Consider the following 15,895-nt stretch of genomic DNA (forward strand, 5'->3'; position numbering starts at 1 on the left):
TCAATGATGCAGTTTCCTGCTTTTGACTTTGTGGCCCACACTGGTCAGTTGATCAGAGGAATTAATATCTTAATTTCTTTTATACTTTATGACCAAGAAATGGCTTATGAAATGCTGCCTTTACTTCTTGCAATAAACATCATACTGTTTCTCCCCTGATGAGTGTTGCATATACTTTGACTACCAGGTGCAAACGTTGAAAATCATAAAGAGAAGGTCTCAACTTTTTTGATGTGGTCACAGTGAAAAGGAAGGGAAGATAGTTGAAAGTGAGTGTGGCGATCAGTGGGAGCACATTCTTCCCTTTGGATGATTTTCACTTTCGTTGGGGAAATCTCACATGCTTAAGCAAGGGATTGTTGTCCTACCACCTGCTTTAGTTGTGCTGACAGAATGCCTTTAGCAGTTCACACAGCAGACAGAAGACTGAAGCAGTATGTTATCAGAGATTCACACCTGCAAGTGCTGTATTGGACAATAAATACAAATAAAAATAGATGCCTTTTGGATTATTATTTCTTTTACTTCTCGATGATACCGTTCAGCGTAACTATTTTTCCAGCAGTTTAGAAGCAGCTGTTAGAAAAGGCAGAGCTCAGCTGCTAGGGCTGACTGTGCTGGAAGGGCTCCAGAGCTGCTTTTTTTAAGGAGCTACAGCACATGTGTGCATATATAAGACCCTGGGAGTGGTGAAAGAGAAGCATGAATAGCTTGCTGTTTTTTAGTTTCTTGTTCTTGTACTGGGGATATCTAGAAGGAGGAAAACCCCACCTGCACTATCTCCCTTGGGTGGAATGAAGGAATGTCCTGTAGGAGAGGGCAGCAGCTGTTGGAGAGCTCTAATCTGTAGAGACATAAGTAGTCTTCTGGTCTACCCAAAGCTAATTTTGCCTTTTGCTTCCAAATGTCTTTAAGATCTATCTACCTAAATAGATGTTGGGATTTAAAAAAACCCTATAAAACCAAATTAGCTTTTCTCACAAAAGAGTGCTCTGAGTTGGTTGGTACTGCTAGCAGGTATACAGTGTGTGTGGAAAAATGAAAATTATTTGGGTTTCTGCAGCCTCCAAAAGTTTTGAAGAACCAGTTCTTCTCTCATTTATTAAGCTTCAAACACTCCCTTTGGAAAAGGAAGGAAACGGAAGGAAACATTCTTTTAGCTGTCTTTGGCACTTTTGGCCTTAACCAATAAAGGGCTTTCCTGTCTTCTTTTGTGAATTATTTACAACTGGTTAAATATCTGTTTAGTATCTTTCGAACTCTTACTATTGTTAAACTTTTTCCCTTCACTATTTTTTAGGGGATGGCATGGTCTTCTAAATATTTTTTGGGAAAGAATCCTCAATTTTTCTAAAACCTTTTAAGTGCATTTATGGGAAAATGAGGATCTGTCTTTTCAATACCTTTGCCTTCCTCTTTTTGATAGCTTGTCAGAGAGATCATCTTGAAAAGTGCCCCTGAGTAATAATTCTACATTAATATTCCTTTTGCAGTTGTATTCTGCATAGTGTTTAAGATGCCATTTGTACTTTGCGTTACAGAATCATAAACTAAAGAGAGATGTCCTAGGGACTCAGCTGTACAAGATGTTTCCTTCACTAGCTGTCTGTGGAAATTCACCTTTTTTTTCCTCAGTACATAAGGTTTATTATCTCCTAAATATTTAGTGCTCTTCGTTCAGTCTCTGGTAGTTACTTGTCGGGTCTGTTGCTTATGTACTTGCCTCTTGCTGTGTTAATGATCCCAGGTGGTGGTGCTTCTGCAGAGTATAATTACCTGGTAGCAAAGTTGTGCTGTCTTTGGCAGTCACAGTTCTGTCCCTTCTTCTTTCAGCCCCTTACAAGATAGAATGATACTGTCCCCTAACCTTATGTACATGTGTCTTTCAACTCAGACTTCAGAGCTTATTAATTCCCTGCTGATTCGAAGTGACAGCTGTGCCATCAATCTGTTTGTCAGTTTTTCCCCCATTTGGTGTGTTGGATATGCTCAGCTTTACACATAGGCCTGGGAAATGCTGTCTGGTTGCTTCTGCTCTCCAGGTCTGCTGCACCTAAATCAGGTGTTGGGAGTCAGACTCCATTGGCGTGAGCACTCATGGTTTCAGTGGCAGAACTCCTATCCTAGGAAGGAAATCCCAAGAAAGAGAACTCAGGCTAGCCACGTGTGCAGACTTTGGACAATTCATACACAGTGTTCTATATCTGCAAGTGCAACTGGCAACAGGCATGTCACTCGTTTCAGGATTGCTTGTCTTTCTTCATTCTGGGTACTGTTGAATTTCAATATTTGTCCTTGCTGACTGCCATATTGCTGAGTTTGACAGGTTGTTGCCAGAATTTAAGTCTGCTGACATAAACGTTGCATATGTTTTAGTAGAGATTCAACCAGTGGCTATCCTGTGTCGGAGTAGATCCTGCTTTTTGTATAGTAGAAGGTTAGGAGAGGGTGCATTTTGAGGAAAGAGGACAGCTATATCTCCTATTTATTTGATGAATCTTTGAAAGAGTTGATTGTGCCAAAAAATACAGTATGAAAATATCCCCTGGATGAGATGGATGTTGTGTTGAATATCGATGCAATGAAAAGTACCTGTAGTTTTTCCTTATTTTGATTACTGTATATTGGTACAAAATGTAAGGAAATTGTTTCTGTAAAAAGAACAGATTAGTCAGAACTTGATACTTAACAAGAAGCCATGCTATTTAAGGGTGATAGAAATTGTCAGAGTTCCTTGAACAACCAAGACTGGAATCATGCAAAGTTAACATTATGTTGAACTATGTCATGCTTCTACAGAATGCATAAATTACTTGCAATGAATCTTACTCCTCCAAGTGCTTTCTGGGGTTACTGTGTTATTCCTGAAAATTAGATGAAAAAATACATTTTCTACTTCCAGTAAAAATCCTGCTGTAGTAATTTTTAGCTAGGATAATCCAGAGACAGTTGAAAAAATGAAATTTCTGCATCAGTAAACCTGTGGGCTTTTTCAGGAGGACTGCTCTGTCAGGTTTTAATTCCTGTTAAAATCATTAAAATTTTTAAAAGATGGAACAGTTCTTTGTATAAAATGACTAGAGAAATAATTTTTTTGTTCTTTTTAAATTGAATTGGTGTGTAAAGACAATTTTTTTCTGAGAGCCAATATATTTATAGAATTGCATGGGAAAAAATTGAGCAAAAGTTGCTCAAGGGAATGTTGCTATGCCCCCCCTTAGCACCGCCAACACCAGAAAGATTCATTAATTCAGTGTCCCTTTTGATTTTCCTCTGAATTTCAGAGTTCAGACTTCAACGAAGTGAGAGTATCTCGAGCAAAAGAAGATATCATATTGAGATTTGGCTTCCCCATATCCCTTGATGTCCTAGTGCAGAACTTGGTGTATAATTTCTATTTGAAATGAATGAACATATCTACCTGATTCCTTGGAGACTTCTTAAAAACTAAAAAAAAAATTCCTATTAATCTCTAAGCCCAAGTCTATAATGTTGCATCTGTTTTTCCTTGCACCTCACAGACTTGTCACAGTTGTGGCCTTTCATGCGACCATAATAATCACGAGGGCATCACACATTTTTGTTTGAATGGATTTAAAAAGAAAACTTAGTTTTCAAATGAAGTGGGGAAAGTTTTAATAGAAAATTCTAACCCAGGTTGTTTTAATTTTTAGGCAATTATTGACATGCTCTCTGTACTGTTTCTCCAATCCTAACAATTTACAAATGAACACTTTGTAACAAATGAAAGAAATGTTATAAATTATTTTTATTACCAGAGTAATTTGACAGTTTTATTTGTCTTTGGAGTCTCAAGATTTTCAGCCTCTCTGTTTGGAGAGGGGAGAAAACGAAACAAGTTTTCTTGGATATTCTTCAAACCAGGAAAAGTCTACTTGTGTTGTAATTTTTGCCACATTTTCTGTGGGTTGAACAAAACCCTGTCACCAAAACTTTGACTTTTGTGGAGATACTTGAAAAACTTTAGATACTGCTATCAGTCTGGGAGTTGTGAAACCAGTGGTTAAACAGGGCCCTAGAGTGCTTTCAGCACTCTTCTGCTCTGCCTAGAACACAGTTGACATGGAAGGGATGGTGTAATCACAGAGCCATTTAGGTTGGAAAAGACACTTAAGGTCAGGTCTGACTGTAATGGTACAGGTTAATTTCCTTCCTGCCTTTTGTAGGTCTGGAATATCTGCCTGTGCTGTAGATACCACTATTCTGATGGGAGAGGTGGATAAGAAATATAACTACTAAGAAGAGCTTCCTGCAGGTGGTGGTGCTGGTGAAGTCAAGTGTTTTCCAGGTGTATGTTTCATGCTAGTTACAGTGGTACCAAGAGGATCAGACACCATGTGGATTTGTCAGGTTATTGAAGAAAAACCATCACACTATGTATGGAAATGGGAATATGCTTCCAGTAGCATCTGTAATATCCTCAGGAACAGATCAGTATGTGTGTTCTCACTTGGTCTTCAGGATGCTGCTTTTAGGATTACTAAAAAGCAGTGGAGAAGGTGACAGAATAAGCCATTTCCTATAAAATGGGAAATAAAGTTCAGAACAGAAACATTGTGTTTCTTGAAATAAATAAAATATGAGATATTAATATGATAGATTTGCTCCCTGTACCATTCTTGTCCACATTTGATTTTTTTAGGTATGAAGAAGTTTACTGGCAGGTTAGGGGTGGCAAGTGATGTCTGGCTTTGATTGCAGCATAATTCTTGTAGAGGTGTCAGCAAATGGGCCTTCATGCTTGGAACAAATCATAAAGCAGAAATGCACTGTCAGTACATTTGTGTGAGGTGTTTACTTTGAGATAATATTTTCTTATACAGTGGCTCATGCTCCTGTTGTTTGATGAAAGTACAGCCAATAATGCTACTCTGAAGAGTTTCTTGTTTTCTAAAAGTAAATATTTTCTATGTGTGGGAAAGAGAAGAGAAGATTAATGTCTAGGAAACATGTGTGCAACAGTTCAAGGCACTTGATTATCGATCTCTCCCATGAGTTCTAATTGCATTGATTATTATTTTTTTAATCTACTCCAGGTGCATAATATATTGTCATTTATTACATATTAGCATATGTGATGATGTTGCTGCTGTAATTGGCAATCCAATGAACAGTTATGACAAGAATTTCTTATTTTTTCTGTATTGCTTTTTGCTTAATGTAGGGGCATATAAAATTGAAGGTAGTCCAGCTAAACTTGGCAGACAGTTGCTAGTTCGAATTGTTTCAAAGAAAATGACTGGAGAGAAGACCAAAAAAACCAGTAAAATTAGAAGTCTTGCTTGCCTTTTTTTTTTCTTTTTTTTCCCCCCCAAGTTCTCATGAAAAGGCTTTGGCTTAGCATTAACTGTTCCATATGACAGTCAGCTTGATTTGAATGTCACTGAAGAACATCTCCAGCTTCTGTTCCCCAGTCTAGATGAATCTTTTTGGAGGTGTACTGAATTAAAGATTAATAGCAATAGAGAAGATAATATGGAAGGGTTAACTCTGAGGCATGACAGGCTTGACTTACTACCTTTTAGGGATTAATTTGTACCAAAGATTTTTATGAAGTATTGAATTTCATGAACTGGTTAAGTATGTTCCTATGTAAACTTAAGCCTTCATTCCTTCAACCTATGTTTAAAAGTTTGAATATGTGTAAGGAAAGGAACATTAAGCTCAGACTTTGGTTCATTATCAGGTTCATTATCATGAAATACTGTTTACCTCAATAATTCTGTTATTTTCCTTGAATGAGATAATGCAGTATATCACGTTTTTGTGTATGGTCTGTAGTGGTATCCAAGTCACAAGTGCAGAATTGTACCAGTTGATCTTAGGATTTAAGAACTGAGCGACTTTTAATGTGCTTTTTGCCTTAGGAAGGTGTTAGAAACTCTTATGTAGTATAGAACTGAATGGAAGTAGCCTAGGGTAATGTTACAGTCTTGGCAGTCTGAAAGTTCAATGTCTAGCCTGTGCTAGCTCTCTACCTTTCTTCTAAGATTAATGGAAAGAAGTAGATATCCACAGAAAGCTGGAGCAGATGAGTCTGCCAAAATGATTTACAGAGACAGGTGGACAAGTATGTGTCTTTCATATATTCTTACAGTGAACTTTAGGTGTGAAAATATGAGATAATGTAATAAGCTAAATTTACTCCTTTATAATTAGTAAAAAATGAAGGTTTAAAAGGGGGAAAATAGATCTTAACACAAGGTTAGTATGCTATTACATTTGGTTTCAAATTTTTGCTAATTGAAGGGCCTGCATTTAAAGGTTGTACTTAAGGAAGAATAAGTATTGGTTTGTGTAATAATAAAGTAATAAATAAATAATAATAATGCTGTTCTAGTTCAGACTGCCAATCCACAGATAAAGCCCCATGATTTTTCCCCCATAGTCCCATGTGGCCAATTTTGGCATTTTTTTCCCATGTGGCCAATTCTGAATATATATAGAAGAGATATAAAGAAATGCTAACAAGTAAATAATTTGTTCTTCGTTCAGAACGATGTCTGTCTGATATGATCTGGTTTATCATGTAAGTAGCTGTAAGACTTTTGTGGGTCTTAGATTTTTACTTCAATGATATGTGTGATGTAATAAAGTAGCTCTTCCTGTTCAAGGAGGGAAGACAGCCTTTAGATTTTGCCTTTTGTTTTGAGGAAGAAAGTGTATCTTCACATAAATGGTTGTGTTTCTTTTCTTATATTGCATTTTTTTATCTCCTGTCCTCTGCAGCTTGTGAGCTGAGAGCTTGCTGGGAAATCTTTCACCAAAATGCCCTGGAAGAGGAGTAGGAATCTGCAACAGGTTGATGAGTTCACTTCTTAACCCAGAAAGTCCAAGCATGTCAAAATCATCCCTCGAATTTGCTTGTTCTTAGACTTGTCATAATTTGTTCATGTGCCTAAATGGATTGTTCAGCTGAGAAAGGTACCTTTGTGGACAAGTGACTCCAGGATTACTCAGCAGTGTAAAGCAGTATCTGTCCTCCTTCAGATTCATGTACAATCTGTCTCTCTGCCTACGCACCAGCTCTCACTTCTAGCTTCTTTCCCTGCTCCAGTATCTACTGCCTTGTATTCTCAGTTCATGTCCTTTTGTTAGAACCCAGTATTGCTTTTTCCTTGAGTTTTTGAGGTGGACTTTCCAGGAGGAAAATTCCTCTTTGCTCTTCATCCAAATCTATTCCTTCCCGTTTCTTGTGGAACCTTCATATGAAATACACAATTTGCTTCTACATAAAGGTTAGTGGTTGAAAATGTAGCATCTCTAGCCTCCAGCTTTGCTGATAACAGTCCAAAACAGCAGGGACAGGAAATGTCCAACCACTGCAGCCTTCACTATCTTCTTGAAGTCTTCAGGAAAATTCAGGCTAGGACCAACACCTTTTGTGGGGATAAATTTAGCCCAACAGTTTTTGGTAGATTTCTAAGCAATTTCAACACCTTTTAGAGAAGTGCTAGACAGCTTTAATAGATAACTTGATGATATGACCAGCCTTTTGTATGCTTGCTTATTCATTCCCTTACCATTGCATATTTTATCTTGGCAAGTGAATCCTGTCAGCACAATTACATCATCCTGTATAAGTCAGGAGGTTTGCTCACACATTAAAATTCATCCAAAACAGAACTGATCCTTGGTTAATGGAAAGGAGAAATTATAGTCTGAAACAAATAACTCTTGCAGCAAGAACAACCAAGAGCTATTTTTATAAGATGTTGAGCATGTACATTTCCAGAGAGCCGAGGACTGCTCAACATGACAGCATTTGTCATAAAATTGGTAGGAGGGATACCTGCTTAAATTTGGAAATGAGAGAGTATCTCTATTAAACTGAAAAGATTATTTTAAGGGTGTAGCTCTTGCCTTTGTGATTTTTTTTTTATGGTATTAGAGGTGTTATTTTCACAAACTGTTCTAGTTCAGCTTCTTTCTCCCTCCCCTCCCATCTTTTTTTGAAAGAGTGGGAAGGAGTCACACATCTTCAATGCATCTTTAATGTGATAGTCTGAAAATAATTCTAAGTATAATACTCTCAGTAACTGTGGTGAGTAAAGATGCTGTTATCTTAAGCCTTTTTACTTTTGTACTGCACCATCACAAATATGATATCACTCTCAGAAAAATTTGAGGGTGCCATCTTTTTAAAGAGACCTTGGTTACAGCTCCATGAGCCAATTGTTTGATAGTCTGTATGATATAATAGTATTTCTTCTTGTTCCCTAACTAGAATATGGAAGGGTGAAGGAGAAATAATCAGTTTGGGTCTTAAGGCTGTCTCTTAACAGTAGGAAACTCAGCAGGGCTAGGGATTGTGTTTCAGCACTGACCTGTGATTCCATATTCAGTGAATTCCCTAATGTGATTTTCACCTGAGGCAATTACTTTTTTTTGCTGCCAATACCTTGTGATAGATATCATGGACAATCAACCATTTGCAATAAGAAAGAAACCCCCCTTGTTTTGAGGGAGTACGGATTAGCCAGATGGATGCAAACTCTTGTGCCACACTTCCCAAAAGTAAAGACTGGAGAGGAGTCTCTTTCATTTCTCACGGAAATGTAGTTCTGTGGCCCAGTAAGACAAGGACTTGGTGATAGGACTGAGGTCTTAAAGGATGCAATTATGAAAAGAATTGGAGTTGTTTTCAGTACATGAAGTAGTAGAATAAACAGAAATAACTTGGAGGAGATGGTTGTTAGCTTGAGTCTGTAACAATATGCAAATATTGCAGGTAAGAAATGTGGTTAAAGTTTGAGTTCTCTAAGAGTAAATTTTTTTTTTAAAATCTGAAATTTTAATTCTATTTTATAAATAAATGCTTAACGGCCTGCACATAGAGAATGGAGTTTTGTCTGTAGGTTTTGAACCCAGAAACCTCAGCAACTTTAAGTTGCTGAAACAACTGGAAAAGCAGTTGTATGTATAAAATTGCTTTCACTTAACACTGATATTCAAGTACTGATCATTGTTCAAAAGTAACAGAAAATAACTGTTTCCTTAGCCTTCTAGTTTTCCCCACAAAGGAGACTAATTATCTGCACTTGAATTTAGTCAGAGCATCAAGATCTACCTTTCAATCTTACCTTATCATTTAATTCTGGATTTAAGTATTTGTAAGATTAAAATATCAGCATCGTTTACCTAAACACTCTCCTTTTACTGAAACAGTAAAGTCTGTGATAGGGTTTGTATTGAACACTGATTTTTAAAAAGGTAATACTATTTTTCCTGTAGAAATAGTATTTTCCTAAAAACCTACAGAAAATCTAGGTCTGCATAAATTGTGGAATGTATGAAAGTCCTTGCCTTACATGCTACATATCTCAAGATACAAAGCAAATGCAATTTTTTGCTTCCAAAAAATTGCATCTTCTGCTTGAAATTGCGCAGGTTTTCCTGTATTTTGGGTTTTTTACAAGCCATTCTTTCTAGTCTCTTCCCCTCAAACACAACATACTGCTATGATCCTAGGAATACCACACCTATTTTTTTTTTTGGAAGATGAATGTCTTCAGGGGGAAAAGCCTGTCTGCATGCTAAAATTTTTTTTTCTTTCTCATACTGTTCCCATCTCTGTCTTTCACAACAAAATCCTATTTTATGTCCTCTTATTCTGTTTCTTATCTAACTGTACTTGACTTACTATGGGCCGGAAAGGTTTTGTACTATTGTCTCTTTCCTTTGAATTCATGGCCCTAACTTTGTCTCTCATCATTCATCTGCTTGCTTACTATCTGTAAATTTCTCAATTTTATTTTGCTCCCTGTGCCAGAGTGACTGTCTTAGTGCTGTTTGCCAAGTAACACATTTTAAATTACCTGCTCCCATTTGCGACCTGGTGTAATTGCACTTTTCTCTCTCCTAGTTATCGCCTATATTCATATTAAACATCTGTTGTGTTGTGTCAGTAACAAGCTCACTGTGTCCTTAGGATGCTGCTGGAATGAGGTTTCAAAGAAGCCTTCTCAGGTGGGGTTCCACAGGGTCTGGGGGGGGACCAGAGCCTCTTTCCTTACTGTATCTCAGGGAGCTGTGGTTTCTCAGGTAATTGCCCTGAAATGGGATTTTGAAAGCTGTGGGATTACTAAGCCTGTCCTCGGTTATAGGATTTTGGTGTTCAAGTCGGGAAGGTGTGGCTGTCCTGAGAAACACTTCTGGATTTCTCTGCCCTTTGGGAACGTGTGTCTTGCTTGGAGCCCTGTGCTGATCCTCTGAGTGCTCCGGAGCTCCTGCCTGCCTTGGTGGCCTGGAAAGTCAGTATACTAACACAGAAAGTATTAAAAAAATAAAGTTCAGGACTGAGAGAAAACTGGACAGAGGAAGGAAAGGGGCTTCCTCAGCACCAGTCACTCCATCTGAGCACTGTAGCTAAAGGGTGAAATTCTTGCCCCAGTGAGTGAGTTGGACTTTGAGTTCCCTACACAAGAGATGAGCTTTTCAGGTCAGTTAGCACTTACTTTGTGAAGTCAGTGTGTTCTTAATGAGGGAAACAACACAGGAAAGGAAGAAGGTAGTTTCTCAGCAACCCATAACTGACTTGTGCTGCTAGCAGCATAACTAGGAGTTAGAGCCCTCCAATGGTCTGCAATGGAGATATTTCTCTGATAATCATACTTTCAATTTTTTCCCCATCTCTTTGACAAATAAATTGGGAAGATTCTACTGTTTACATGCTTGTCCTGGGTATAACTTAATTTGGAGAAAGTGAAATTCTTTGTTTAGATTGAGAGACAGCCAAACAAGACCCTGGACCCAAACCTTTGTATTATATCCTGCTGGTATAGGTCATAAGAGCTACATAAATTGGTATATGAAGGTAGATACAGTAAATAATGTTTGCCTGTAAAGTGAATGGTGAAGATTCTTTATTTTTTTCCAAGTCATCTAATTTAATTTTTAGAGGCAGTTAAAATTGTTACATAGTGTTTGGTGACCTGAGCAACATTAATCTATGTGAGTAATGCAGATACATTTCTTTTAATTAAACACATTTTTAAGAAGTTAAAGATCTGAAAAAAATCAATCATGCATTGTGTCCCACTTTTGATGCCCTAGAAAGCTCCTTTTTAGAATCTGTTTTTTGCTGCTTCACATGTTTAATTATAATGTTTTAGGTACTGTTCCAAGAAAATCTTCAAAAATATTTTATCTAGGTTAAGTGAAGCCAGTTGTACTTTATCCTGTGGACATGTTTTTTGTTGTTAGGGGTCTTATTTGGCTCAGACATCAGTGTTGCATTTGTTTAAGTGATTATTTATTTTTAAGGGAAGAGATACCTCCTTTTAAATGACCTATTGGAACTTTTGAAGGTCAAACCTGATTTCTTGCCTCTTAATTATGGTGCCTTTTTTTTTCCTAGAGATGGTTTCTGCTAGGCTGCTTTAAACAGGTTTGGCTTCCACTGTGACAATAATAATGCCTTTTTTGGCAAGAGAGCTGGGAAAAGAAGGATCTTAAAACACTGCAGAAAAATTAGTATATTGAAATAGCAAAACTCCTCACCTCCTTGTGCTGATGAATGAAGCTATGAAGTAAAAACTGTGATAGCATTTTCACTTTTAGGAAAGACCACAATAGTGGTTTGAGAATGAAGGGCCTGTGAAGTGGGGATGCTTCTGTTACAGTCTGTAGCAAAAGCTGAATAAAGCATCTAATTTCTCTGGAGTTGTAGGACTTATTCTTCAATAAGTTTTTATCCTTGAATGAAAACTGCAGTGTAAGTTTGGCTGCTTAGGCATGCAGTCATTGCTTCAAAGCACTCTCCTCTCTGCATTCAGACTGCCCTACTGACTGCAGAGTAGCAATTCCTTGCATTTTTGCAGACTGCAGGAGTCAGGAATCAGCACTGTGGAGGAGGAAGTATGACTTCTGTCCTGTTCGTTCCCTCTGAATTGCTGGCATGGAGAGTTTATCCAGGTAGCATTGCCCAAGTGCTGGGTAGTGAAATGGAGAGAGGCCAGAGTAAAGAGGATGGCATTGGATGCAGCACTTGTACCCTGTAATGATGCTATTATTACCTGGTGATATTTAGAATGAAAACATTTTCATATTGCTGTTAATCATCATCCATTTGAGTTCGTGACTTTATTTGCTTCCTACTCTAATTAGCAGATACTGACCTTCACAGAGGCCTGTATACAAGTTATTGGGATATTGTGTTTAGCCTTAGGGGGTGAGGCTGGGAAGAACAGTCAATAGCTGTGACTGGAAAAGCACTCTTACAGTATTTAGAACATTAGTAACAATATACTGGAACATGCTTCTCCAAACCAAAATGATATTTAGTTCATTAAAAACGTGGTTAGGTTGGTGTGTGTACTTACATTTCTATATCTGCTGTTTGTTTCCTGGATGTGAGTTTCATGTCTGATGAAGCTTGCTGTGGAAGTGATTATTGAAAGTGATTGTTGCTTTGCAAGGGATTATCAGTCCAAATTGTAGTGTTAGTTGCATATTTCATATTTCAGTTAGTTGCACGTATTCTTAAGTGTTTGCAAATTTTGATGTTTTAGCAGAACAAAAAATATTTCTGATGATAAGAACTGAAATGGTAATATGGCCATAGAAGTAATCTCCAAACAACTTGGGTAACATGAAATCAATTGGAAGGAGCTGTGGCTGACTCTGTGGACCTAATCATTGGCCCCCCTGAATGTCTGCCAGAGAAGTACCTTGATTGCTGCTTTTTGCTTGGTGTGCTTTTGGTCTGAGATGAACTGAGCTGAAGCCAGATTTCATTTCTGTTTATTCTTCCACTATCAAATGTGAAACCATTTTCTGTGATGAACTTATGCTAGACATAAGTGCATTATAATGACATAAAATGACATCTATTACATATGCTACATATCCAGACTGGTGAATGTAGAACAAATAGTGTTATGAAGTCAAATGCACGGGGTAGAACCTTTTCATTACCATCCTGTACCACTATTAGGTGACAAGATGCTGTACAAGAGAGGGTGTGTGAAAGAACTATGAGCAGTGCTTTGAGTTTGTGACTGTAAATTTCAGTACCATCTGACAGATAAAAGCCATTCAGTTAGGTTTTTAGCCACCCTAGGCTTTTTCTGCCTTTAGGGAACTCCTTGAAATCTCCTGTGGCTTAGACTGATAAATTAGGTTTTCATATTTTGAAACCAGTTTTGTTCCTTACTACCTAAACATATTCCTAGCTACAGAGCCATGCTCTCTCCATCTAAAAGTTGCTGAGAACTTGTTCCCTTATTATTTGTAGTCAGGAAATAGATGTTATCAATTAAATGTAAAGACTGGTGATCCTTGTCCAGTAACAGTGGACTTTTTCTGCTCTGTACCTATATTGCTCTTTGTTTCCTTTTTTGCCCAATCTCCCTGAGTCTTACCTTCATTCTCTTTTCTTTGAGAGTGAGGTGAATAGCCAGGTGCATTCTTCTTTTCTATAGCATTCAATTTTTTTCAGTATTCTTGGATTTAGTTTTTGTTTTTATTTCATTAAATTTAACCTGAAAATCTAATCAATTTGCAAAGAAAGTGGGATCAATGCTTGTTTTCTGAATTGTCTTCCTTGCTTCCTCTCTTTCATCTTAGTTCATTCTCTTACTTTACCACTGGAAGCTGCCTAAGTTTTGTTTGGCACACAGTCATTGAGATAGTGAAATCTGATTTCACTCTGCTTCCTTATTTAATAAGTAGTACTGTCCTTCCCCACTGTGGATCATTTTTCAGTCTGGATGTATTCACGCTACCTTCCTGCCTTCACTATTATGATCTCTTTATTCATTTTCCCCTATCTCTCTCCTTTTATCCACAGGCTAAATCTATCCATGGCTTAATATCTTTCTTTCCTCCCATAGAAAACAAGTCTTTATACTGTAAAAATCTCATGCTGGACAGCTGATAGCCTTGCATGAAATTTTAGCTCCCAATCTAACACAGGAAAGCTCTGCTTTCTTTAGTGCCATATTATTTTCCTGCTCTCGTCTGTCTCTCTTCTCCTGCAAAAAATAAAGTTTAAACCATTTCTGTAGTGAGGGAAAGTAATTCTTTCGTACTAAGCATTTTGTCACATACCTCATCATGCTTCAGTGTCTGCTTCTTGTACTTGAAGTAAAACCTAGTGACAAAGCCAAATACATGTATCTTTGTGTTAAGTAGTGATCTAAGTAGAGAGTGATACTGTGCACAGTACCAAGATTCAGCCATTTTGGAAAGAGAGCGCGCAAAATAAGATTTCTTTCCCTACATGTCTTGCATCTTTTCTTTCTTGTTTTTCCTCACTGCCTGGGTACTTCAGGCTATGAGGTCAAGGCTACTTTATTTTCCTTGCTTGTGGAGTGGCTTGATATTATAGTATAGTTTAGTACAGATGAAATTTTTACTCGCTGACTCTCAAATATTGAAAGCTGAGGCAAGTATTATGATATAGGGTTTTTGTGAGACTTTTCTTGGCTGTAAACTATTCTGATTGACTGCTTTGAACTGCTACACCTGCATCTAATTTAGATATACTGTTTTTCAAAAACAGCTTGTGATTTTAGATAATACAGCCAAGGGTTTGGTGCTTTTCAAAAAATAAATATAATTTGTTTTCTCAGCTAGCTGTTTTGAACTCTACATCTATATTTTGGAATTTAAGGCAGTTTCCTTTAATATTGGAGGAATTGTATACGAGTTGAATGTTTGCTAATAATCTTGTAGGCTGAAGTAAAACAATCGTTGTGGTAAGGAGTGCATTCTGGGAGGGACTTGAACTTATACTGTGGTTTAAAAAAAAAACAGCAAACCCACATCCCTATTTTGTGGTTTTTTTTTTTGGGGGGTGGGGGGGACTATTTAGCCATCATAGACACCTGCTTATTTCCACTTTGTAATTTTTAGTCCTTTGAGTTTCTAGAGAATGATTTAAAAAAAAAAGCTCTCCTTTTAGCCTGAATGCCAGATAGAGTTTAAAAGAATGAAAACTCCATTCATTTCCTGTGAGAGAATGATTATATTTATTGCGTGTACTTGGATATAAATGGATGTAGATTGGTTTGGATTGTGATGCACAATCAGCAAATTGATTCTGGCTGATTTAAACCTTTAGAAAAACAAAGCAACCTTTGGGGGAAAAGAAGCTGTTTTATTTGATTGTCTCTGGATATGAGGCAGGGAATTCATGAATGATAGAGGGATCTTCAAAATGAAAGGTAGAGGAAGGAAAGAAAAATGATGAACGAAGCCTGTTAAACTGCTGAGCGCTCTTTTTCTCTAGTGCATTCAGCTCAGTGAATTAATGAGATTAAGTCACATCAACTCTGATTGCTGGAGGGAATGAGCAAAGTAGGCAATTTCAGTAGTAGCTTGCATAGGCAAGTTTAGTACTTGCAGGCTACGTATGATGCTGTGCTGCTAACATTTGAAGCTATTTCCTGACTTGATAGCTACTGCAATTTTTATTATTTTTCTGCTATGTATAAGCTTATCTTGCAGTCTAAAAGGTATGTAGTAGATAAAATACTTTCTTAGTAAGAGAACACCTGAGAGCTTACAAAAGCTGCAGAAGTCAGCCAGAATCCTGTGTTTTTGGTGTTTACCTATGTAACAGGAGTTTCTAGAAATTCTCTCTGTGTATAGAGGATGAGATCAGATACAATAAGGGGCAACTTTTTGAAATTTCTCTATTGCTCCCTCATCTCTCCTTATAAACACTTTCAAGATATCTTCCCACAAACCCATTTCAACAGCTTGGAAGAACCACCTCCTCCTAACTGTGATCACTATGAGGGTTTCTGGATTTTGTTTGTTTTTTCATTGTTTTCTTCTGCTGCAATATTCTTGTTTATCAGCTCAGTTTTTTGCCTTGTAAATTATTCCTTCAGCTAGTTCTCAGTGTTTCCTGTTAATTCTGTTA

The sequence above is a fragment of the Sylvia atricapilla genome, chromosome 3 (assembly GCF_009819655.1).
Source record: "Sylvia atricapilla isolate bSylAtr1 chromosome 3, bSylAtr1.pri, whole genome shotgun sequence".
Lineage (NCBI taxonomy): Eukaryota > Metazoa > Chordata > Aves > Passeriformes > Sylviidae > Sylvia > Sylvia atricapilla.